The sequence below is a fragment of the Mirounga angustirostris genome, unplaced genomic scaffold (assembly GCF_029215605.1).
Source record: "Mirounga angustirostris isolate CCGP_5_RB_7025 unplaced genomic scaffold, mMirAng1.0.hap1 SCAF_4, whole genome shotgun sequence".
Classification (NCBI taxonomy): Eukaryota; Metazoa; Chordata; class Mammalia; order Carnivora; family Phocidae; genus Mirounga; species Mirounga angustirostris.
In genome coordinates, this window is record NW_026991712.1 from 165,007,899 (window position 1) to 165,033,665 (window position 25,767).

Sequence of the window (25,767 nt, forward strand, 5' to 3'; positions counted from 1 at the left end):
AATCTCAATTCTGTTACTTTACCCCTCCCTCCATTTCCACCAGATCAGCTCACACTCAAGTCCCCCAGTGTGCAAGCCTCTCTCATGCTTGCAAGTTTTTGCACCATACTCTTCCATTTACTTGAGTGTGGTAAGCAACAGCATGAGGCAAGGATAAGGGTGGTGATGAGGATCAAATAATATTACCACCTGAGCCCTCATATGTACTTTATATATATTCTCCTTAACCTTTGTCACAATGTCACAAAGGACATTCTGTTTCCTTCATTTTACAGATGTGGAAACTGAGGCTTTGGTAGTTCAGTGACCTGCTTCAGATCACACAGTTAAGAAGTGGCAGAGCCAACATTTGAATCCAAGCCTATTTGACTCCAAAGGACAAGCTGTCTAAGCCAGCTGTCATCGCTTGGCCACTCTTTTGAACTCAGCTTCTGGACACAGCCGTGGGCTTGGATTTGGGGTTCTGCCATTTCCTGAGTGGGTGGCCTTGAGCAAGTCACTCAATCTCACTGAACCTCAGTTTCCTCATCTGTAAAATGAGGGCAGCAACAGAACCTACCTCAGAAAGTTATAAGGCGCTTGGCATCGTGCCTGGCCCAGTGCGTTTGGTGAAGGTAGATACCATTTCCTTATCATCATCTTTACCTTCTTCATTTAGGCCAGTAGCTTTCTCCTTCGCCCCGCCCAGGTCGGAGCTCTGCATCTTGTCACAGACACAGCCCAAGAGCTGCTTCTCGGCCGGGCCTCCTGGGGCCAGGCCTCCACAGATCTGTGGAAGGAAGCTTGGGCCGCCAGGGGAATGGCCTGTAATTGATCCCAGTTAGAGGTGGACAAGCCCTGTCCTCCTCGGCTGGGGCCTCAGGAAGCAGGGCTCTGCCTGATTTATGTCCCTGTTGCACCAAGGATGACCTGGTGACCTCTCTACGTGTTCTAGCATCAGACAAGGCCATAAAACGGAATTAGTGTTGCACGTTTGTTCCTATCGGGGCTGACTTGTCCACTGCTGCACCCCATTTAGGTCAATCCTCTGCAGGGCCCTCCCCAGGAAAGGTTGGTGTGTGTGGCCTGTCTGTGCAGTCAGGCTGCTGGGAGTTCAGGGACAGTGTACAGAGGGGAAATCACAATCTCCTATGCTTTCATGGCTTCTGTGACCATCTTCAGTGAAAGACACCCAATCTGCATCCTGAACCTACAGCTCCCCCACCCAGCCTCAGACCCAGAGGTCCATGGCCTGCTGGCCTCCTCCTCCCGCACGTGTCACGGGCCCCCGTCTGAGGTCATCATGTTCACCTCTCTGCCGGCTCTTCTGCGCTGAGGGGGCCACTTCCTCCCTGGCCTGGTGCAACATCTTTGAACAGACTCCTCCATAGCTCTGACCTCCCCGTTTTGTGATTAGAACAACTTCTTGCAGTCTTCACCATTATGCATATCTCTGTCTCCTCCAATAGACTGCGAAGTCCTACAGGCAAGAGACCACATCTGATCCATCTCTGTACCCCCAGAACCTAGCACAGGGCCTGGTACAGAGGACAAGCCACAAACCTTTGATGAAGGAATGAAGGGCTGGGTGGATGGATGGGTGGATGGATAGATGGATGGATGCATGGATGGATGGATGGTAGATGGATGGATGAAGGAACATAGAAGGGTATCTTTCGAGGTAGTTTTCAAATAAAGAACAAGGCTTCTTAAGAGGGACCCCAAAGTTCCATTGGGAAGAGTGAAATTAGATATTAGCATCTTAGAGCCAGATTAACCTTATTAATTGCATATTCTGAGCTATACTCAGAGCTCTTCCATGTGCAGACGACAGAGACCCAGTGAGGTTAAATAACTTCCTGAAGGTGAACAGTGATTTAGTGGCAGCGCCCCTGGGCCAGAGCTCAAACCTCCCACCTCTACTGTCTGTAGCCTCTTCCTCTCTTTCTGTATGGTGAGCTTAAGTGAGTTCTTCACAAACTCCAGAGCTTGGCTTCCAGAAATGCACTATAGAAGGCAGAGGGTCTTGGGGCGTCTGGGTGGCACAGTCGGTTTATCATCCCACTCTTGGTTTCCGCTCAGGTCCTGATCTCAGGGTCATGAGATCGAGCCTGCCTCGTGGGATTGAGCCCTGCATCGAGGCCCATGCTCAGCATGGAGTCTGCTTAAGAATCTCTCTCCCTCTCCTTCTGTGCCCTCTCCTCACACACTCTCTCAAATAAATAAATAAATCTCTAAAAAACAAAAACACAAAAGTCTGCTTAAGAATCTCTCTCCCTCTCCTCCTGTGCCCTCTCCCCACACACACACACACACACTCTCTCTCTCTCTCAAATAAATAAATAAATCTTTAAAAAACAAAAAAACAAAAATGAGGCAAAGGGTCTTCCAGACGATCTACAAGGTTTTATTAACAATGTGATCCATAGCAGAAAAACTGAAATGAGCTTCTCAGAATTTGCAGTTGGAGAGTAGCATAAGACTATATGATGGTGTGGCCCTTATCTTCTCAGAGCCTCAGTTTCCTCACCTGCAAAATGGGAATAAGAATAGCATCTGTCCTGGCAGAATACATGTTTTTTCACTTTGGGCTCTTGCAGCGGATTGTATTATTATTCCCAACTATTTGCTGCACTCTTAGTGAAAGATGATCCATCTCTGCCCATAGCAATGAGACTTGCAGTGCTTCTCTGTGGGGAGACTATACCTCACTAACCCCCTTGGTGTCAGCCTAGGCCATTTGCTTCCTTTGACCAATGGAACGTGAATAGACGTGACATATGCCACATCCCAGCAGAAGCTTTAAGAGTCATTGCAAGATTCAGCCATGGCATTTTCTCTTCTGTCTCTGGACTGATATAGGGGCCACTCCTTTGGTCTGAGACACAGAATGTGAACACATTTAGAACAGAACTTCAAATAACCTGCAGCTGTCATGTAGCATAAACAAGAAATAACCTTTGTTGCTGTCAGCCGTTGAGATCGTAGGGTGGTTTCTGCTGCTAAGCCTAGCAAATGCTGCCTAATAATCTTTTGCTTATAATAGAGACAGACTCATTTGGGACCTCTTAAGAGAGAGGACAGGGTTTGTGGTAATGATATCCACAAAAGGCACCAAATCCCAGGTATTCCTAGAGCTAAGTATTCGTAGTCAGATGAGCTGCCATAATAAGAGACTCCAAAATAAAAGTCTTGGGATGCCTGGGTGGCTCAGTGGGTTAAGCGTCTGCCTTCGGCTCGGGGCATGATCCCAGGGTCCTGGGATGGAGTCCTACATCAGGCTCCTTGCTCAGTGGGGAGCCTGCTGCTCCCCCTGCCTGTGCTCTCTCTCTCTCTCTCTCTCTCTCTCTCTCTGACAAATAAATAAATAAAATCTTAAAAAACATTAATTAATTAATTAGTTGAATTAATTAATTAAAGTACACATTTACTTCTGTCCTGAAACAGAAGATGTAAGTGGCTGGTTCAGGATGGTTAGACAGCTCAGCTCCATGGCTGCCCAAAGATCCAGGTTCCTTCCAACCTGCTGCCCCTGCTACCTTCCATGGTATTCTCCTCATCTGCACCACATCACCTTCCAGCCTGCAGGAAGAAGAGGAGAGAGAGCAGGGGCGACCAGTGCTCCTTTTAAGGATGTACAGAGAACCAACCCACATCACTGCTGCTCACAGACCACTGACCCGATCTTTCTTAGGTGACCATGGGTGTGTAATACAGGGCGCGGCTGTAGATCACAGCCAGTGTCCAGCCACGTGACTATGAGCCCTAATGAAACACAAAGTGCACCTTCTATTAGTAAAAAAAGAAGGGGACAATTCGGTGGTGTTCAGAGCTGGCTTACATAGGCTCAGGAGAGCCCATCACATGTATTGCCCACCCCCCAGTTCCATACTTATTGACATGACCTGAAATTGGCCTTAGTGGGAGTACACCACAGAAATCGGGGAGCACTACAAATCTGGACTCCCCACCCTGACCTGCCAGAGAGCCCGCTGTTACACATTTGCCTGCGCGGAGGGTGACGGGTACTGAGAGGTAATCAGCACTCTCTGCCACAGTTGGGCCACTGTTTCTTGGTGTTTTCTCTGCTGCCTTCTCTCACTCCCGAGCACCTTCCTCACCTTCTGCTCTACAAGAAGTCCTCCTTGGTTCAAATTTGTGCGTGCAACACATCTTGCTTACCTCTTTCTTGCTCTCGATTGCCTGCCCTGGGCCAGACGCCTCCACTTGGGCTCCTCAGCTCTGTCCAGGGGTGGAGGGGCTGGATGGGGATCACACCCAAAGCTGCCTTCAGAGGAGGTGCGAGCAGAACCGACCCCAGAGGCAGACACTGTGCAACTGAGGAGCGAACGTTCTTTCTGTGTCCCTACCATGCAGTTTAGGTTGTAGGAGACCATCCTCATGCAGTTTGTCAAATATTCCTGTGTATTGTGGTAAAGTACCCATAACATAAAATTTACTATCTTAACCATTTTTAAGTGTACCTTGCAGAGATATCAAATACATTCGCAACGCTGTGCAACATCATTCCCATCCATCTCCACATCTCTGATACTCCTTTTGTCTCTCTTGTGACTAGATAGCCCAGTTTGGTGAAAGAGGCACTTGCCGAAGTGGCAGGGGTCCTCTGGCTGAGGCATGGCTGTGGCCTATATCACAAGGGCAGTAACTTGCAGTATAGACAGGACAGCGGTGATTTGCAGGAGACCTGAGGTCCACACCCAAGGATCTAGGAAAAGTGGCTAGATGAGCACTCCCCACAGCAAGGCAATCCAGGAGGAAAGAATAACGCGGACTGCAGCGTCAGACAGCACCCAGAACCGAGCCCTGTCCCTTGGTGACCTCGGGCAAGTCCACCTAGTACCATGTTCTTCACAAACGCCGTGCCTTCTGGGCCTGAACAGTTCTTGCCTCGCTTTGACTGATTAGTGCCTGAAGCCCTACAGAGGCCTCTAAAAGTGGGTGTCTGTATGATCCTCTCTCACAGACCCTGGTCTTCCTTTTTGTACCCTAGTCATGTTTTACCTTATCTCCTAATTTTTCATCTGTGTCTGTACTAATCTAGATGTGCCATTATTTTTGTTCAGCATTGTGTCCTGAGCACTGAACCTAGGACTGGCACAAAGCAGCCATTCAATAAAAATGTGTTAAATGAATGACTGAGTAAACAAATGACCTAGGTTAGTTAGCTTCTTTAAACCTTACCTGTAAACAGGAGGGTATCTAAAATATCTAACTAGTGAGGCAGAGGCAAGAACCCATCAGAAAGCATGCCAAGGGTCTAAGCCAAAGTCCTTGCTATGCCTGGTATCAACCTTTTAGTTGCTGGATGGTGTGGAGGTCCGGGGGATCACAGGGAAGAAACTAGGGTACAAGGGAGCTGGAGGGGCATTTAGGGTACTTGGAGCAACACAAAAGAAAAAAAATTTCTTTTACTAAATTAACAAGCATTTGAGGCTGTGCTGGTGCAAGCCAGCTAAATGTCATTCCTGCCTATAAACTGGAGGAACTGATACCTAGCTGATCAAAAGGGGTGCTGGGGAAGACAACATCAATTAGCCCTTGACACCCTAGGAGAGGCAGGTCCGAGGTAAAGAAAACACCAGAAGCTTAGAACATACTAGAACAGGAATGGGCTCCTCACTTTCCTGCTCTCACCCCAACCCCCACCCCAAGAGAGATAGACGAGTCCTAGTAACCAGTTCCAGGTGTGGGGGGAAGATCCAGCTAAATTTGGGAAGGGTGTCAGCGACTGAGGAATTGCAAATATAAAAGAACAGAACAGGAAGAGGTGGCATGGCTCTCAGGAGATCCCTCCTTAACTAAGGAGAGTTAGAAATAGTGGTCCCTCCCATGGAAGACCTGGCCAGACCCCCTCTAGCGTTCAAGACCCAAATCCCTTTGCTCCTAAAGTTCTCTGACCCAAAAGCTTATTCAAGCTCAGCAGAGACAATTCGGTCCCAAGACCCCAAATTTGAATTTTCTTCCCCCTTGAGTAGCCCTTGAAAAACTGATCTCTTGGGGCGCCTGGCTGGCTCAGTCATTAAGCATCTGTCTTCGGCTCAGGTCATGATCCCAGGGTCCTGGGATCAAGCCCCGCATCGGGCTCCCCACTCAGCGGGAAGCTTGCTTCTCCCTCTGCCACTCCCCCTGCTTGGGTTCCCTCTAGCGCTGTCTCTGTCTCTAACAAATAAATATATAAAATCTTTTAAAAAAAAAGAAAAGAAAAACTGATCTCTTGAACATGGAAGACCCAGTTGCTGGGGGGTACAACCTGCCTTCCAGGCACCAGGTGAAAACGGGAGACTCCCTACATCTGACTTCAACACAAAGAAGAATTTACTAGAAGGATGTGTCACAGAATCCAAGGTTAGGGACAGCATAGGGAGGCAGTCAGGAACCTCAGCACCCTAAAAACTCCAGCCATTGGTTTTGCTTTTCTTTCTTGCTGCAGACTGATTGGTTCTTTTTCCTAATATGTATGGTGGAAAATGTCCACTGCCAACCACTCCTAATATCACCTCCATTCAAGAGAGCAGCCAAAGGCAAGCAGCAAGGCCTCAGCTCCATTCTGGGGTCTTGGACATGGGATGTGATTGGCTCAGCTTGGGTCTGTCGCCTGCCCTGACTAATTATCTGTGGCCTGGGGTGAGGGGTGGAATCCCAGGTCTGTTTAGCTCCTCTTCTCCCGGCCCTGTGGTTATAGGACAGGCAGAACCATTCCTAGAACAGGGATACTGAGCAAGCAGCAGACACAGGTACCTTCTACATGTGATTTGTCCTATGTCACTTAGCTAGAAAATGGCACACCAAGTCGAAACAATTTCTATGTTCTTCCCATTTTGCTCCGTTTGAAGGAGCAAACGAAGGTCATCAAGCCGGAGGGACACCAGAAGAGAAGCCCAGAGCTGCAGACTACAATGAGGGTTCAGGAGGCAGTGAGTAGAACCGTGCTTCCAAGGTCTGGCTTCCCTGTTAGACTATAACTGGGGAGGATGGTGTGTGTCTAGCAAGGGTCTCGGCAGGTAGGAATACTCAGTAATTAATAAAGGAAGAGAAGGAAGGACAGAAGGAAGGAAGGAAGGGAGGAAGGGAGGAAGAGAGGGAGGGAGGGAGGAAGGACTGTGCTTCTAAATCACTTGTAGTTTCATAAAAAGAAAGATTGCAATAGTAAGCAACAATTATTGAGCACTTCGTATTTTCAGACTTCACATGAAATCAATGAGCTGAATATCATTATTACCTTTTATAGATAAGATACTGAGGCACAGAAAGGTTAAGAAGTGCACCCCCAGTTCACTGGGTTAGTGGCAGAACGGTTGCAAATCTAAGCAGCCTGGCTCCAGACTCCCCCACGCATAACCCCTGGACTGCACAGCCTCTCAAGATGTCAACAGCCCAGCCCAGACCTAGAGAATCAGACTCTCTGAGGGTGGGACCTGGGAATCTGCATTTGACCAAGGTTCACACGTGATTCTGATGCACAGCCAGAGTCAGACCTAAGACTGTGGATCTAAAAAGTAGCAGCAAGTCTGAGACCACGTGATTAGAACAAATAAGGCTGCCTCCAGGATATTCGAGTTTGTCTGATCGTGTGAACATGAGGCCTGCTGAGGAGGCCTCCTCTTTGTGAGGAGGGAACCCAAACCCAGATCAATCACAAAGAATCCTCTGGAGACCTCTGAGCCGAAGGCCAACTCAGGAGACCGGCCTATTAGACACTTGCTGAAGGGGCTCCAGCCACTGGCCACCGTCCTCCCAAGAGGCGGGCCTGACTGTGTACCTGCCTAGTTCCTGGACTTTGATCTCCCATCTGACCTCCTTCTCACCCCTGCTCTGATCTGACAACTCTCACTGGGTTGACCCCATCTCTGACCCCAGCCTGCCCCAGTTTTCAGTCTCACTGCTCCAGGCTGATGTCTCACAGGGTGACAGCTCGAGGCAGGACAATATTCGGATCGGTCACCAATAATGGGAGCAAGATGCCATGTCTTCTGCTGATGGAGTGACAAATGGAATAGTCATGTCAAATGAACTGTGATTTTCAGAGTGGAATTCAGGGACCTGACCCCAACTCTGCAACCATCACTGAGCATGGAATGTCGAAATAGCAGTAAACAGTGCTTGGTCTTAACTGGAGCAATGTTCTTACATTCACTGAGCAAATGGCTATTGGGAGCCATTTCCATGACAGTTTCTGTGTCAGCACTGGGGACAAAAAAGATGAACAAGACATTGTCTCTGCCCTCAAGGAGTTTCTGTATGCCTGATTCCGCTGTGGCATCCAGAGAAGATGATGCCTCGAAGATTAGCCAAAGAATTGGTCCAAAAAAGAAAAAAGGCTGCAGGATTGCACTTTCGGATAAGAGATGGTTCTAGCTTTGTCCAAGGTTCCAAAGTCCCTCAATGACAGGACCTGCCTATGGAAGTCTGGGGGAGCTAGTCAGAGGGAGAAGCAGACTCCCTGCTGAGCAGGGAGCCTGATGTGGGACTCCATCCCAGGACTCCAGGATCATGACCTGAGCCGAAGGCAGTCGCTTAAACAACTGAGCCACCCAGGCACCCTTAAAAATAAAGTCTTAAAAAAAAGGAAAGAATGAAAATGAAATTGGCCAAGAAGAAAAAGTTTAGTCCCATTCCTAAGGGACCCTGGGTCACACTCCATTCTCCAAGTATGATCTGCTCCTTATGGACAACCTCACCTTTCTTTTCATCCCCTTCCTTCATTTTCCATCTCCTCTGCACATATTGTTGTGGGTTGAATTGTGTCCCCCAGAAAAGGTGAAAAGATATGTTCAAGTCCTAACCCCTGGTACTGGAGAATGCGACCTTATTTGGAAATAGGGTCTGTAGATGTAATGAAATTAAGATGAGGTTACACTGGGTTAGGGTGGGCCCTACTCCAATAGAACTGGTGTCCTTATAAGAAGAGGGAAATTGGGACACAGACGCACAGGGAGAATGTCATGTGAGGATGGAGGCAGAGATGTGAGTAATGCATCTATAAGCCAAGGAATGCTAGGGATTGCCAGCGCCACCAGAAGCCAGGAGAGAGGCATGGGAGACATTCTCCCTTTGAGCCCCAAGAAGAAACCGACGCTACAGATGCCTTGATTTTGGATGTCTGGCTCTGGAATTGTGAGAGAATAAGTTGGTGTTGTTTTAAGCCACCTAGTATGTGGCATTTTGTCATGCCAGTCCTAGGAAACTAATATATGGCACCAAGGCCATTATTTGGAAATCACCCAACTGATGCATGTTAGCAGAGCCCAAAAAAAGCACCAGTGGCCCTGACAGCTCTCCAAATGTTCATTGCAGATGAGTCATCGTTGTGCCTATTGCGGATCTCTGAAACCAAGAAGCCTGACTCCCCCATGGGAAGGAAGAAGGCCTTCCACAAGATTAGCAGGAAGAGGATGCCGGGGGAGGGGGGTTGCCAGCTGCTTTTCTTCCCCACTGGGGAAAGCCCAAAAAGGGGGACTATCATCACTATTAAATGTCACAGTCATTTCCTTTCGCTCACTCAGTAAGTATATGCGGAGCACTTAGGGTGCTGGGTGCTGCTGGGCGCTGGTGGAAAGCATGCACGTGTGGATGGGGGAGGCACACTACAGAAACAGAGCACACTTTCCATGGGTTGTATGAGCCACTCTGGAGTTGGAGACCTGGGGCATGGTGGGTTACCAGCATGGACTTGGGAATCAGACAGTCCTGCTTGAATCCTGGCCACTGACTTCCATTGTGATCTTGGCCAAGTTACTTAATCCCTCTGGGTCTTTGTCTTATTGTAAGTATTAAATAAGATGATGTATATAGCACAAGGCCAGAGTAAGTGCACAATAAATGTTATTTTCATTATAGGAGAGCAAAGATGTTCACGAGAAACAGCTCAATAAAAGGGCAAGGTGATTGTGATAAAGCGGGACCCCATCACCTCTTGCCTAACACTATCTGATCAAATGCTCAGAGCAACTCTGGGAGGTAGTCTCAATTTACAAATAACGTAACTGTCGGGATGCCTGGGTGGCTCCATCGGTTAAGCGTCTGCCTTTGGCTCCTCGGGTCATGAATCCAGAGTCCTGGGATGGAGCCCTGCATCAGGCTCCCTGCTCAGCAGAAGTCTGCTTCTCCCTCTCTGTCTGCTGCTCCTCCTGCTTGTGCTCTCTCTCTCTCTCTCTCTGTCAAATAAATAAATAAAATCTTAAAGAAAAAAAAATAACGTAACTGTGGTTTAGGGATGTAAAAACTTGGTCAAGTTCACAGAACAAGAAAAGTGGCAAAGTCAGTGTTCAAACCAGAGTTACCAAGCACATACTCTTCTTATTCCTGGGCAACCTTTATTTGCAAGTCAGGATGGGGGTGGGTGGGGCAGCATCTGGTTGGGGGAGAGGGAGAGAGTCTAGAGCACTTTGCTTAAGGCTGTACCTGCCTCAAAAGTATATTGTTTGTATTGGACTTACATGTTTATTTTGTTTAATTAGCAAATACACCTCTAGTGCTTAGTATAAGGGGTGCTAAGCACTTTATGTTAGTAACTTATTTATCTTCACAAGAGACTAGAGGGTGAGCACTGTTTCATTCCCATTTTGCAGATGTGGAAATTGAGACCCAAAGAGGTTAAGCAACTTTTCCAAGGTAGTGGAAGCAGGATTCACACTTGCTTCTTTAGGTCCAAGATTGTATGCTCTTAACCACTCTTCTATACTGCCTTATCTTTTGGAGTGGTGGTGGGTTGGCTGTCCAAGTGTGTACACCCGGGGGGAGGGGGGGAGTAAGGGAATTAACACCCCACACCAGCCATCCTTTGGTGCTATTGCTGCAATAAGACCGTGAGTAATTTGACCCTATATGGTGAATGGCAGGATAGGGGCTGTTTAGCCCTGGGTTTCTCTGAGTCAACAGCTTTTCATCCCTGCCCCACTTCCTGAAAACTCTTTGCTCCTCAGCTTTGGAAATCCTTTGAGCACAAAGAGCTCATTTCCTGTGGCCAGGAAGGACGGAGGAGTTCCTGATGACAGCTCATCTCCCTCATTAAGGCGCTCATAAAAGTGTTTCAAGGAGCCTGACTTATGGCTCCGCTGTTTGTCAAGATCCTCTTCTGTAAGAAGCCACTCTGGTAATTTGGTGCTAGGAGATGTGCCGGAGAAACCAGCTCCTTTGAGTCCAGGAATTATTTATGATCCTAAGAAGAGGGAATGTCATTGGAGAGATAACAAGTCTTCACCAGCACAACAGGCTGTTTAATATGCCATGAAGGATGGGGAACAGCTTCAAAATTCCAAGCCAGCTAGGAAAACTTGAGAGATTCTGTACATGTGGGTTGTCTGTTCCTAGGAAAGCTCCTGGGGCAATAACAGCTAACAATTACGGAAGTTTTACCCTAAGCCAGGACTTGTGCTAAATGCTTTTTATATGTTAATCATTTAATTCTCACACCATTCTTACCCTACTTTACTAATGAGGAAATCAAGGCACAGCGAGGTTAGGTAACTTACCCAAGGTCACACATTAGTGAGTAGCCAAGTCAGGATTTTATTCCAAATAAGTCTGGCTACACAGTTGTGCTTGTGAACACCAGTCACAGTTTAGGAGGAAATTGGGTTTTAAATCAGCCCAATAAAGTGAAATGTACAATATATTCAAAATTACCTTTGATAATCCCTTAAAATGCCTATAAAATTTAGCATATTTGATTTGAGGCATATGGCCTTTCTCCAGTAATCACAGAACCACTGAGCTAACTTAAAGGAGCAAAGGGAAAGTCCATATGCAGATGTTTACACTTTTAAACTACTCTGCTTCAGATCTCTAGGGGTAAAAATCAAAAAGCAGGGAATTGTAGAGTGTACATACCCACCTACAGAGGTGACTCTATTCTTTTTTGATATTTAGCCTCTGTGACCCTAACACATACCACTTGTCACGTGATGGTTTGCAGAGAGCATGGTCACATTTTAAGAGGAGAGGCAGGGAAGTTCTGTTACAGAAGTCCAAGTCCAAGCCTAAATTAAATGAACCTGGTACAATGAGACTTCATGAGACTAGCTTTAGAGCCAGATAAACCTCGATTTGAACCTAAATCTGTTACTTACTGGCTGTGTAGCCTTGAGCAATTTGTTTAACTTCCTAAAGCCTCAGTCTCTTAATCTGTAAAATGGTCATAGCAATACCGCTGTGTTGAGAAGATTGAATTTAAAAGTTTATAAAGTAGGGGCGCCTAGGTGGCTCAGTCGTTAAGTGTCTGCCTTCGGCTCAGGTCATGATCCCAGGGTCCTGGGATCGAGCCCGGCATCGGGCTCCCTGCTCCGTGGGAAGCCTGCTTCTCCCTTTCCCACTCCCCTGCTGTGTTCCCTCTCTCACTGTGTCTCTCTCTGTCAAATAAATAAATAAAATCTTAAAAAAAAAAAGTTTATAAAGTATCGAGTTTGAGTATAAATCATAGTAATTAAGTACTAGCTATTAAGAGCTGTTTGACGGGAGGCAGGTCACGTTACCTCTCAGCCTCATTTCTCCTCATCTGCAATATGGACATAACTGTTCTGCCTACTAACCTCAAGGGTCATTGTAAAGAAACGCCAAAGCACTGTATAAAGTTTGTAGGAGGATCTTCTCAGCCGTCTGGTATACCTGGAATTGTGAGGAGGTACTGGGAGACCCCTGCTGGAGAAAGTGACTCTAAGAGAGTCCTGGGCCTGAAGTCAAATATGGGCTCAGCTCTCCACTTTTGCCATTTGGTGTGACTGTGTGACTTTGAGTGACCTAATCTCTCTGAGCCTCCACCTTCCCTTCTATTAAGTAGGGTTAACAGTACTGACATCACAAGGTGACCCCGAGATTCATATTCTGCCGAAAAGTGTTAGGCACGTGGTAAGCGCTCATTTACTGTTTGCTGAGTCTGAATCCTTCTGAGAGGAGCCAAACTCAGCCCCTCTCCCTCCGTAGGGTGGGGAAAGTGCACGGTGTCTCCACACGGAATTCGGGTAGGAGAGATGCTCCCGGGGGGCCACTGGGCTCCAGTGCCTCCCCGCTTCTCCCCGCCTCCGGTCCTCCCAGCCGTTGCCATGGCCACCGGTTCAGGCCCGGAGCAGCACCTAGGCGTGTTCAACCCAATCCCCGCCTTTCCAGAGTGACCATTGGTTGGAGAGGCCACGTGACGCGCGCTGGTATGCTAATATATGGTAATCGCCCCCACGCCCCTCCTCCCCGGGCTGTGTCCGAGTAGCCAGCAGGGTGCGCGGCGCCGAGCCGAGGGGGCGGGCTGAGGGGCGGCCCCCGGGAGAGAGCGGCCAGGTGGAGGAGGAGCGCGAACGCGACCGCAGGTAACGGGCGGGCGCGTGCGCGCTGGGGCCGGCTCGCGGCGGACGGGCAGCGCGCGGGGCACTGCGGCCGCTGCGCTGCCGGCTTAACCCTTTGGGCACCCAGCTGTCACGCCCGGGCCGGGGCGCGGCGACCGGGGCGGGCCGCGCGGGGCGGGGCACTGCGGTGGGCACGGGCGGGCAGGCGGCGGGCGGCCTGACCCGGGATCCGGTGCGCGGGGCCCGCGCGGGCACCCGGCAGTCGGGCCCGCGGAGCGACCGGCCGCGACGCGCAGGGTGCCGGGACCCAGCGGCGGCGAGGGCTGCGGGGCAGCTGCGGGGCCGGCACTTGCGGCAGGCTGAGGGGGACTGGCCGGAGCACCCGCGCTCGCGCGGCTTCTCGGGGGCTGAGTCCCTTCCGCGCAGAGGCCCGCGCCTCGGCAGCCCGTGGCCTGGCGCGGCCTGCGTCCGCTCGGCTCGTCCCGCAGAGTGCGAGGAGACCCGGGGGTCGGGCCTGACCTCGGCGTCCCCCTACTCAGTCGGGCCTGACAGCCCGGCCGCCGGCACTTTGACCCGGAGTCAAGCAGCCCCCCCCCCCCGCCCCCGCCCCGCGTGGGACGAAAGCGAGATTGGTGCTTGGGGGGGCACCGGCAGAGGGAACTGGGGATTGCCGGTGCTGGGAGGAGAGGACAATCCCCTAAAGGAAAACCAGGCCCCAGGATTTGCCAGGTTTGAGAAGGAGGGATGCCCAGGAAAGGCACTGGCCCCTTGTTTTCTGTGCTGGGTGATGACCTGACACTCATGGGCAAAGGTCACTGCCGGACACCTGGATCGGGTCTGTCATGTCCAGAGGAAGCGGCTGTTTTGCGTGAGTTTCTAACCAATTTTTTATAAGGCAAGGTTTAAATTCATCTTCCTTTCTCGCCCTTCTACTAGGTCGGCTAACAGTGTGTTCTTTGGATTATCCACCTCCCCTCCCCCAACCACACCAGTTCACTAAGATCGGTGGCAGCTTTAGGCTCACGGTGTAATTTAGCTTTCACTACAACAGAGATGGTAGGATGGGCGATGTGCCACTAATGTTAAGCTTGCCCTGGGAGCTTCTTGGCAGAGTGCGGTGAGGGGGATGTTGCAATCATCAATGGGGATGAAAAACTGGCTAACGTGCCAGTGATATCAATAGAATTTCCTTTATGAGTCTGAAGTCGTTTCTCCCAAATCAAGGGAAAACGTGGTTACACATGAAAAGTAGAGGAACCAATTTGATTTTTGCAAGTGAAGTGCAGATTGCACTTCTTACTGCTCTTGATGTCTTTTATCACGCAACAACAAACACTTGCTATATGCCAGGCACTCTGCTGTGTCTTGTGCTATGTCTTGGGGATGCAGAGATGAATAAGATAATTAGTCCTTGTCCTCAAAGAAGTAGTGGGAGAGACAAATAAAATTGCCAGTAAAAGTGATGGCATAATAGATGTGTATATAAAGAGCTGTGGAAACACAAAGGAGGGAACAATTAGCTGTCTGAGAGGGTCAGAGAAGGCTTTCCAGAAAAGAACACGTTTAAGCAAGATCTTGAAGGATGAATAGGAGTTTGCCTCACAGAGAAGATTGGGAAGGACAGGAAGGGCAGCCAAAGCAGAGAGAGTGAATATAGACACTGGAAGAGTATGGTATCCCTAGGCAATGGCTTTATATTGTAGCCATGGCCTTTTTCCTTCCTTGATAAAGTAAGTTTCCAAAAGTAATCTAGAATTTCTAATTGCCACTACAATTTTCCAGTGGTATTTTCCTTCTTATTGTTCTTCTCCCCCACTTTTTCCCCTTATCAGTTTTTCTGAGCCTCACCCCTGGTCTTTGTCACTTGTATCTTTCCAAGTAACAGTCCAACATACAGAGATAAGAAAGGGATACTTTGCAGTAGCTCCAAGGTATAAGGCCTGGACACTGGGTACAATGTGTGGCCATAGGGGCACAATCCTGAGAAGACAGATCTACACCAGACAACAAGACGAAAATACAGGGCATAACCAGGGAAGCAATGCTGAATGTCAGATCTGTGAGGTCAGGTTTCTGAGACCTGAGGAAGTGAGTAATAAGGTCAGAAGCCGGGAGGATCTGGAGCAAGGGAGGATCTGGCCTGTGATATGGGTCAGGACAAGCAGTTCAGGACTGAGCCATGAATCATGCAGAAGTGACAGAACCCACTGCTATATGGTGCCAGCCGCAAAGGACAGGGTTGGATCCGACAGCTTCGAGCAACTATTCAGAAAAGGACAGCACCATCTTCTCAATAGAATATTTCTAGCATTTCCTTCTTTCTGTTCTGTCTCCCTCCTTACTCTTATCCTCTTTTGATCTCATTTTCCACCCACGATGCACTTTTATTGGGCTTCTTTTACCAAGGACTTAGCTACCAAAGCAGAGAAATCCTATTCTGCTGCCTTAGCATCCACCTCCAGAACTCTAAATAGTCCATTTCAGGGCGCCTGGGTGGCTCAGATGGTTGTGTCTGCCTTCGGCTCAGGTCGTGATCCCGGGGTCCTGGGATCGAGTTCCGCATCGGGCTCCCTGCTCGGCGGGGAGCCTGCTTCTCCCTCTGCCTCTCCTCTCTTTCTCTCTGTCTCTTATGAACAAATAAATAAAATCTTTAAAAAATAAATAAATAGTCTATTTTACCTCATAAGCCATCAACTAGCCAGCCTATGTTCACTTCCTAATCATCTGGAAACAACAAGGATGGGCCAAGAGGTAATACAATGGACATCCCCAAAACTCACCTAATGTTTGAATCAGATAAAGGCCTTTTAGCTTTGCTTAAACCAACATTAATTTTTAGAATGGATAGTGGTGAAGTTTTGGCAAATCCCGTCTTGAACTATGCTACAGATCAAGCAACGTGAAGAAGTTGATGTGCCTAATACGCATTGCTAGGATTGACAATTCTGTAAGTGCTAGAGAGTCACGGGTGCTATTTAAGCAATTTTCTCAATCACCATGTTTACTGAACACCTGCTTGTGTGCAAATACTGTGCCGTTTGGGGGTTTGGAAGAGACAGGAAAATGGGAGAGGTGGTGTAGTTTGGGGATTATTCTCAGCTAGGCAAGGATTTGGATCCCAGTTCTACCAGTTACTTGCTATATGACAAGTTAGTTGACTTTGTTTCTTTGTAACAATGCCACCTACCTCATGGAGTTGTGAGGATTAAATGTAAAGCAGCCATTCAGTAAGTTGTCAAAGTGCTGAAACGTGGTATTAAAGGAGTCAAAAAAAGGAGAAAGATCATTATGGAGTATGATTACAAAGGAAGGCTTGAGAGAAGGAGGGTGGAAGGAATTTCCAGATGGGAAAAATCATGTTTATAAAGCATGGGACTAGAGTATGGAAGAAAGTTTTCAGGGACCAGTCTGGCAAGATCAGGTTTAAGCAGAGAAGTTGTAAGACTGGAAGCAGTGATTGAAGCCTGACTTGAACAGGCATTGAATGCTGAACTAAGGAGTTAGAACTTTATCCCATATGATGGAAAGTCTGAAGATATTTGGTTAGGAAAATGTGGGGTCGTGAAAGTATTTTTAAGAAGACTCTCAACAACAGTGTGGAGAATAAACTTTAGTAGGGATAGAAAGAGAACTGCAAAACCAGCTAGTACATTATTTACATAGTCTAGATGTGAGGGGGTAAGGAATTGAATTAGGGTGACAGCAGTGAAAATAAAAGACGGATTCAATAAGTATCACAAAGGAAACATGAACAGGACTCTATGACTGTGGATATGGAGGGCAAGAAATAAGGAAGAATCATACAGCCTTGAACATGGGTGACAAGATGAACAGAGAAGACAAAAAGGAAAGCCAGTTTGGGGAGAAGAGGAAAAGCTAGATGCTAGATATCCTGAGGTGATACTGGAACTCACAAGTGGACATGTCCCATAAGTATTTGGAAGTGGGGGGCTAGTGCTCAAAAAAGAGAAGTCAAGGAGTCTTATGTAGAGAAGGTGATCAGTGAAGCCATGTGATTAGCTTAGTCGACCAAAGGTAGCAGCATTGAAACAGAAGAATAGAGGACCAAGGGCTGAAGCTTGGAGAAGCCCACATCTAGGGAGGTAGGAAGAAGAAATGGGGTTAGTATGGTAGAAAAGAAGGAATATCAGAGAAGCCAAAGAACCATCTAGTTTATTCATCCAACAAATGCATTCTCTTCACGACCATTTGTGTACTGGATAGATGCAAGGCTGACTGGACATGCTGTTAGCCATGAGGGTGCAGTGTTAGTTAACAAAAGTCAGAAAGGAGAAGAGAGGGTTTTGAGCTGGAGGAATCGGTCAGCAGTATGAAATTGTACAGAGAAAGTGGGAAATGCCCGTTTTATTTAGTAAACGGGGTCATTAGTAACTTTTTGAGAAGGGGGTGGCCATGGGGATATTAAATGCCAGAGTAAAGAGGATTGTGGATAAAAAATGGAGGCAGCATGTACATCACCCTTTGTATGCTTTGCAGTACATGGGAAGAGAGAAGTAGGAAAGTGGTTAGAGAAGGCAGAAGAGCCAAGCAGAAGATTCGATCTTCCTTGTCTGCCTCATTTAGTTGCCCTAAAATCCCAGTCACATGCTTTCATATCCTTAATAGCAGTTCAGCAATTCATTTCTTAAACTTACTGCTCTGATAATTACCTGCATATTTCACTGAACAATAATAGTTCAGCTACCACTTTTTGAGTGCTTACCACGTGCTAAACACTTTGTATACATTCTATTCCTTATCCCATTTAATCCTCACAATACTGGATTACAAGCACACAACCTCTTAGAAGTATGAAGAGGCTAAATAGATTGCCTAAGATCACATAAATAATGGGTGGCAAAGATGGGATTTCTGGGGTGCCTGGGTGGCTCAGTTGGTTAAGCGACTGCCTTCAGCTCAGGTCATGATCCTGGAGTCCTGGGATCAAGTCCCACATCGGGCTCCCTGCTCAGCGGGGGGTCTGCTTCCCCCTCTGCCCTCTTCCCTCTCGTGCTCTCTGTCTCTCATTCTCTCTCTCTCAAATAAATAAATAAAATCTTTAAAAAAAAAAAATGATGGGATTTGGACCCAACTCTGACTCTAAAGGACCATGCTATACTGTCCCTGAAGGCAGGACCAGCTTCGCAGGTACACAACCTAGGCAATCTCCTAGGGCCCTGCACTTAGCAGGTCTCCTCACTTGGTTTAATGCTCCGTTGTTGCTATCTTGAAATTCTTAATTTTTTAACAAGGGTCTTGCTCTTTCATTTTGCACTGGACCCCACACATCATCGAATAAGTTCTGCCTGAAGGTATCAGTACTACTTCCTAAAGCTGGAAAAGCATGTTGTGCTGGATCCCTTCTTTTGATTGTGTAGTGTGTCAAAGTCCTTGCTGTGTCATGGTGCACCATCACATTTTTCTGTGGTCTTCTCATTTTGGACTCCTGATATTAAGGGCAAATGGGGAATATTTTGAGGTTCAACTAGATAGTCAGTATGAAGATAAGAGAATAAAGAGGCAAGGAATTATTACCTGGAATGGCTCCTGGAAACTCATCCATCACGTCTTGAGACTATTATTAGGTAGAGTTACAGTCCTGATGCTGTTGATACTCCCAATTTAAATAAGAAATGAGTTCATTTCTATTCTTTTTTAGTCAGATATTCCCATTTGCTTGTAGGAAGCTATGGCAAGCTTTTTTTAACCTGCTAAAACAGAAATTGGGATTGAACAGATATAATACAATTTATCTGCCCTAATCTGATGCCTTTTTAGTCAGGCTGATGCTACCCCTTCACTCCCATACCAGGGACTACCCAGAAACTTTGAACAGTGTGGCCTGTTTACCACATTTGTCTTGAATGCTCATAGGAACATGACACCCTTGTCTTTGTTGCCTGGTCTATTCTTTTATCTGCTCATCTGAATCAGGAAAACTTAATCTTTGATATTATCTCTTATTTTTGGCTTTACAATCATTCCTTGGCACTGACAACAAATGAAGTTTTTCTGGTTCTCCTGATTACTGCTCTCTCAAAAACAACTTTTACTCATTCTCTCGTTCCTCCCACTCCTGGTCCCTCTGAGTAATTATTTGGCTAGTACTGACCGAGTCCTTACACCACGTGATACTAGCTGACCACCTGACCAGGTCCCAACACCAGCCAACTTAGGTTCTTCTGTGGAGGATATCAAACAAGCCTGAGATTGTGTTGCTTTCTCTCATTCCCTGTGTCATTCCATTCCCAGAGGGCTTGTTCTCACTTTCTACTCCTGATATGGACCAGGTAAGCCTAAGGGTATGTAAGATTAAAACTGTAAAGAGATTCAGAGTATAACCTATGGTATATGTCAGGAAACAAAGTTTAGATGGCCAGGTGTTCTCCATGGTCTCCTATTTGTGCTAGTGGTAGAGTCGCCATAAGACATGTAGTAGTTATCTATTGCTGTGTAACAAATACCACCAAATCTATCAGCTGAAAACAACAAACTTCTCTATCTCTTAAGATTCAATTCAAGCATTGCATCTCAGAGGCATTTCCCCACTTGCTTTTTTTTTTTTTTTAATATTTTATTTACTTATTTGACAGAGACACAGCAAGAGAAGGGACACAAGCAGGGGCAGAGGGAGAGGGAGAACCAGACTCCCTGCTGAGCAAGGAGCCCAATGCGGGGCTCGATCCCAGGACCCCGGGATCATGACCTGAGCCAAAGGCAGATGCTTAACGACTGAGTCACCCAGGCGCCCCCTCCCCACTTGCTTTTAATGAATTAGTATCTTTCCTCTCTGGCCTTCCTTTGTGCTTTAGCATCTCATTTTAGCACTTACTACAGTGTTGTAATTGCTAAGGAACTATGTCTTTTTCATATCCATAGCTTCAGTTCTGAAAACCATTCCTTGAACATAGTAGATGCTCAATAAATAGTTGTTGACTATGCTTAAGAATAGCTTGTACCTAGGGCACCGGGGTGGCTCAGTCATTAAGTGTCTGCCTTCAGCTCAGGTCATGATCCCAGGGTCCTGGGATCGAGCCCCGCATCCTGCTCCCTGCTCTGCAGGAAGCCTGCTTCTCCCTCTCCCACTCCCCGTGCTTGTGTTCCCTCTCTCGCTGTGTGTCTCTCTCTGTCAAATAAATAAATAAAATCTTAAAAAAAAAAAAGAATAGCTTGTACCTTTATATACTTTTTACTCTAGAAAACATATATACTGCAAAGTATCTAGCCTTGTGCCCTGTGATAAATATACCCTTCTTCATTTCCTTGTCTAGAGGCTCAAGTATCATTGTTGTTGAAGATGTAAAGAGACTATTATACATATCAAAGACTTGTTGATGTGCCAACTCACCTATTCCAGGGAGGACTTCTCGAACTTGTTTCTGTTGGTTAAGTCCCTTCTCCATCCATCTGAAACCAGTTCTGGCCCTTGTAAGAAATTGTATAATGAGCCCCTAGCCCAAAGATACTTGATTCAATAACAAAGCCAACATTGGTTCACTATTTAAATATTTGACAAAAACCTTATGAAGGCAGGACCTGAGTCTGGCTTATTCACTGCTGTATTCCCAACACCAAGTACTATTAGATGCTTAATAAATACATGGTGGATGAATTAATGACACTCCATTCTTGATACTCATGTTCCATTCCTGTTATCTAGGTCCTGAACTCTGATCACCCAGAATCTTAGGTGTTCATCATTTCGTATGCCCCAGACATTTTGTCTTGGTCCTTGACTCTTCTCTTCCCATTCTTTATCATAGCTGATCTTTGGGAATTTGACTCCTTGCTTACTCTGAATTAATTCAGAGGCACCTCTTACCTCTCTTGATCTTCCTAACTAATAATATTGGCCAGATGCCCTTAGGAGAATATTCTTTTCTCTACCTATAGCCAGAAACTATATGTGTTGAAAAATATTGAACTGGGGTGCCTGGGTGGCTCAGTTGGTTGGGCGACTGCCTTTGGCTCAGGTCATGATCCTGGGGTCCCAGGATCGAGTCCCGCATCGGGCTCCCTGCTCAGCAGGGAGTCTGCTTCTCCCTCTGACCCTCCCCCCTCTCATGTGCTCTCTCTCTCATTCTCTCTCTCAAATAAATAAATAAAATCTTTAAAAAAAAAAAAAAAGAAAAATATTGAACTGAAGAGAATTACATTCAAATTTCAAAGGAAAGGAGACAGGCCCCTTAAGAAGCAAATTTTGGCCAGAAACCAAGTTCTAAAATTTTGTGAGTCTGTTAAACTAATTAACTTGTAAGCTTAAGCAATTCAATGCAAATTAATTTTTATACCAACCAGCAAATCAAAGGAGGGGAGGGAATTAAGTGAGTGTGTAAATATGGTTGCCAGGGAAACTTTTCCTGACAGAAGAGAGAACCTCACAGGAATTTATGCAGGCCCAAGAAAGCAATGTAACCTGATCTTTCTCTGTTCTCTCTCTGATGGGGGAAGAAAACAATGTAGAAACCATGGGTACAGATAAGGGTGGCTAAAGCCTAAAGGCTTTTCTAGAGACTTGAGGAGTAAGTTCTCCCTCTTAAAGAAGGACTGAGTAGTAGAGTTCTCCAGAGCAAATATGACTATTATAAGGGACCCGTTACTTCTGAGAAAACATCTGGAAATGCAGAGTTCTGAATCCATCTCTGAAACGGTATTCATTCATTCAACACATATGTATTCAGCACTTTCTAAATGGCCCATTGCCCAAAGGGAATATGATTAGAAAGGACTGATAATAATTTGAAGGTACTATATCACACCTAGATGATTTGCAAATCATCTGACATGACTGGAGCAGAGCATACGAGGAGGATTGCGGCAGAAACGAGGCTGAAAAGTAGGCCAGGAGCTAACACAAAAAGCTTGGCTGGCCAAGCTAAAGAATCTGGTCCTATTGTTGGAGGCCCCAGAGAAGTGTTGAAGCAGTGAGGGGCTCAGAGCTGCAGTCCGGAGAGTGGTTTGGACAGGAGCAAGACTGGACACACAGTCTCACGATCAGAAGGGCACCTCTAGCTCGACTTCTCGTCTCCTGCTGGTATTTTCACTGAGTATGTGCACTTGTTCTTCCAGCCCAGATTGATCGATGACATGCCAGGTACAGGGCTAACTGCTGGAAATCCTGAGACAAGCCACATGCTACCCATGCCTTGGAGTCGCTGGCAGGATCTTATTTGTCCTAAACAAAAGCTTGCTTGAGTTTTTCGGCTCTCTTGTCCACCTTCCACTTCACCTCGGTCCCAGAGCTGGTGTTGTGTGTGTGAAGATGAGCTGGGTTGGGTTGGCCTTGTCTGTGCTCATGGTGATGTCCTTGTCCCTGTCATAACTCACTCCTCTCAACTTTCCTCTCTCCTAAGTGCAGAGTTCTCATCATTTAGTGAATTCCTATGCCGAGTGAATCAATTGCATCCCCCTTTTTAGACTTTTGCTATTTAAATTCTTCATCTTGTTTCATTACCCCAAACATCAGGCGTTCTAGGTTAGAGCGCTTAGTCCTACATTAAACTCTTCAGGCCCTACTTCCTGTCCTTTACTGGTTTACAGAGTCCTTACTCTCTTCATCTTTCTTTTCTTCTTACCCCAAGGAGGATACCAGAATTGCAGACTGTGTTATTTTCCGGGCTTTTTCTATGTGGTGTTAATACCTTTCACCTTGAGATCACAGTCCCCAAAAGAAAAACTCCTCCCACTCTGAAAATAAGGAAATTGAAGATGAGAGGATATTTCTACTGCAATAGAATAGCAGATAGTGTTTTATTAGAAATAGTAGTGTTTAGGGGCACCTGGGTGGCTCGGTTGTTGAGCGTCTGCCTTCGGCTCGGGTCATGATCTCAGGGTCCTGGGATCAAGCCCTGCATCCTGCTCCCTGCTCGGCGGGAAGCCTGCTTCTCCCTCTCCCACTCCCCCTGCTTGTGTTCCCTCTCTCGCTGTCTCTCTCTGTCAAATACATAAATAAAATCTTTAAAAAAAAAAAAGAAAGAAAGAAATAGTAGTGTTTAGTACATAATAATAAATTGTGATTATGATTTACTGAGCCGTTATTCTATATGCTAATTGCCATGCTAGAACTTTACATGAGTTCTTATTTAAACCTCACGGCCACTCTGCAGGGTAAGAACTTACTACTCCTATTTTATAGATGAAGAAACAGGCTCAAAGGGGTGAAATGATTTGTCCAAGGTCACATCACTAATAATAATAGCATCAGGTCTTGAACTCAGGCCTGATTCTAGAAATTAATTTCTTCACTACTGTGGAGCACAGGGTAAATATGCAGGGTCTGGGTGGGGTACCTGTGGTCATCAAGAGTGAGCCCATTGTTTTCAACCTTTAGTGACAACTGCCATTGTCAAATCTAGTTCTTGGTTCTTACTAGCCATTTTAATAAGCTATTTTATTTGGATCATAGGAAGGCACTTAGTAAGTTTCTAGTAGCACCCCTCCCCCAAAGTTTGTGATGTTTGTCTTAATTTTATGGATTTTAGTTTGTATGTTAGTCCTAGGAGATGTTGTAGTTCATTATGGATTCGATACTCACAATTTAGGGACCTATCAGGTGAAAAGTTTGTGCCTTGGCATGTTGCATATTCTAACAGGTTTGTTGTAGAGAGAGCTAAATGTCCTCTTAAAAAATATTATATATGTTGTAATTTCTCTACGAGATCCGTCTACCCCAGGGATGGGTATAATAGGTTGAATAATGCCTATCCAAAGATAATTAGGTCTATATATAAGGTAACTTATAAATGTTACCTTATAAAGAAGAGGGGTCTTTGCTGATATGATTAAATTAAGGATCTTGACATGCGGAGATTATTCTGGATATCTGAGTAGGCCCTAAATCCAACCACAAATGTCATTCTGAGAGGCGGAGGGAGATTTGACACACAGAGAAGAGGAGGCAATGTAAACACAGAGGCGGAGATTAGAGGGGTGCAGCCACAAGCCAAAGAACGTTGGCAGCTGCCAGAACTCAGAAGAGTCCAGGAGCAGAATCTCCCTGAGAATCTCCAGGGAGAATGCAGGCTTGCCAACCCCTTGATTTCAGCCCAGTGAAACTGGTATTGAAGTCCCAGCCTCCAGAGCTGCGAGAGAATACATTTCTGTGGTTTTAAGCCAGGAAGTGATTTGTTATGCCAGCCACAGGGAACTAATACAATGAGAATAGTCACTTCTTATGCTGCTTCGTTCATTTTGAGGACACATATCATGACTTAATAAAGGTGACAACCAACTAATATAACATGAATAATAATTGTAATTTCAGCAAACATTTGTGTAGTGCTCACTCTGTGCCAGGTACTATTATAAGCATTTGAAGTGTATTTATTCGTTCAATTTTCATAACAACCATATGAGGGGAGTTCTGTTACCATCTCCACTTAAAAATGGGGACATTGAAGTACAGAGAAGTTAGGTGACTTGGCCAAAATTATGTAACTAGCAAGTAGTGGGGCTAGGACCCGAACCCAGGCAGTGTGACTCCAAGTTCATGCTATGAAACACTATACAGGGGTTTGCACTTGGGAGGCACTGTCAGTGTCAGTCCTCTGGCCACTTTCTCTCTCCATGTTTTCTGCTGTGTTCTTCCTCCATGTGTTCTTTATCTTTAATGTCTTTTCTCTGTTTTGTTGTGTTTTTTTTTCTCTTTATAATAGCCTTATGTGGTTTTGGTATCAGTAAATCTGGCCTCATAAAATGAGTAGGTAAGAATTTCCTTTTTCTATTTTCTGGAAGAGTTTATAGACCATTGGTTTTATTTCTTTTTTGAATCTTTAGTAGAATTCACCAGTAAAATCATCGGGGCCTGGCGTTTTCTCTATGGAAAGCTTTTATGCCAAGAGCTTATGTTCTTTAATAGATAAAGGACTACTATTCAAGTTATTTCTTCTTGAATGAGCTCTGATAGCTTGTGTCTTTCCACAGATTTGTCCATTTCATCTAAGTTGTTTACTTTATTGGTTATAGGATCCCTTTAATGTCTGTAGGATCTTTCATTCTTACTATTGATAATTTGTGTCTTTTCTCTTTTTCCCCCTGGTCATTCTAAATAGATCTTCATCAATTTTATTGCCTTTTTTCAAAGAACCAGCTTTTCATTTCATTGATTTTTCTCTATACTTTTTCTGCATTTTATTTTATTGATTTCCATTTTCATCTTTATTATTTCCTTTCTTTTGTTACATTTCACTTGCTCTTCTTTTTCTAGCTTAAGTAGATGCTGAGATTAATGATTTGAGATCTTCTTCTCTAATATAGGTGGTTTAATGCTATAAATTTTCCTCTAAGTATGGCTTTAGCTATATCCCATAAATTTTGATGTGTAATATTTTTGTTTTCATTCAGTTCAAAATATCTTCTACTTTCCCTTGTGATTTCTTCTTTGACCCATGAGCTACTTTCTTTCCACATACTTAGGATTTTCCTAATAGCTTTATGTTATAGATTCAAGTATAATTTTGTTATGCTCAGAAAATATATAGTTTGCATTTTAATT

General features: G+C 45.8%; 1 protein-coding gene and 1 long non-coding RNA gene across 5 annotated transcripts in view; one reads left to right on the forward strand and one right to left on the reverse strand.

Annotated features, from left to right (window-relative positions):
* Positions 1-2,406: 2,406 nt before the first annotated feature.
* Positions 2,407-25,767, reverse strand: part of LOC123859820 (uncharacterized) — a 30,578-nt gene continuing 7,217 nt past the window's right edge. The window contains exons 2-6 of one of the 2 annotated variants that reach the window (XR_010411024.1): positions 20,623-20,699; positions 18,810-18,985; positions 4,162-4,400; positions 3,411-3,561; positions 2,407-2,509 (exon numbers count right to left, since the gene is read on the reverse strand). This is a non-coding gene — a long non-coding RNA (uncharacterized LOC123859820). Of the gene's footprint in view, positions 3,562-4,161; positions 4,401-18,809; positions 18,986-20,622; positions 20,700-25,767 lie in introns of both variants that reach the window. The other variant, XR_010411023.1, reaches the window with a different exon arrangement.
* The window catches only part of PHC2 (polyhomeotic homolog 2), a 115,210-nt gene continuing 102,622 nt past the window's right edge, over positions 13,180-25,767 (forward strand). For 2 of the 3 annotated variants that reach the window (XM_064589511.1, XM_054512995.2), the window contains exon 1: positions 13,180-13,298. The gene's annotated coding sequence lies outside the window, so the exon portion shown is untranslated. The remainder of the gene's footprint in view (positions 13,299-25,767) is intronic. The other variant, XM_045898142.3, reaches the window with a different exon arrangement.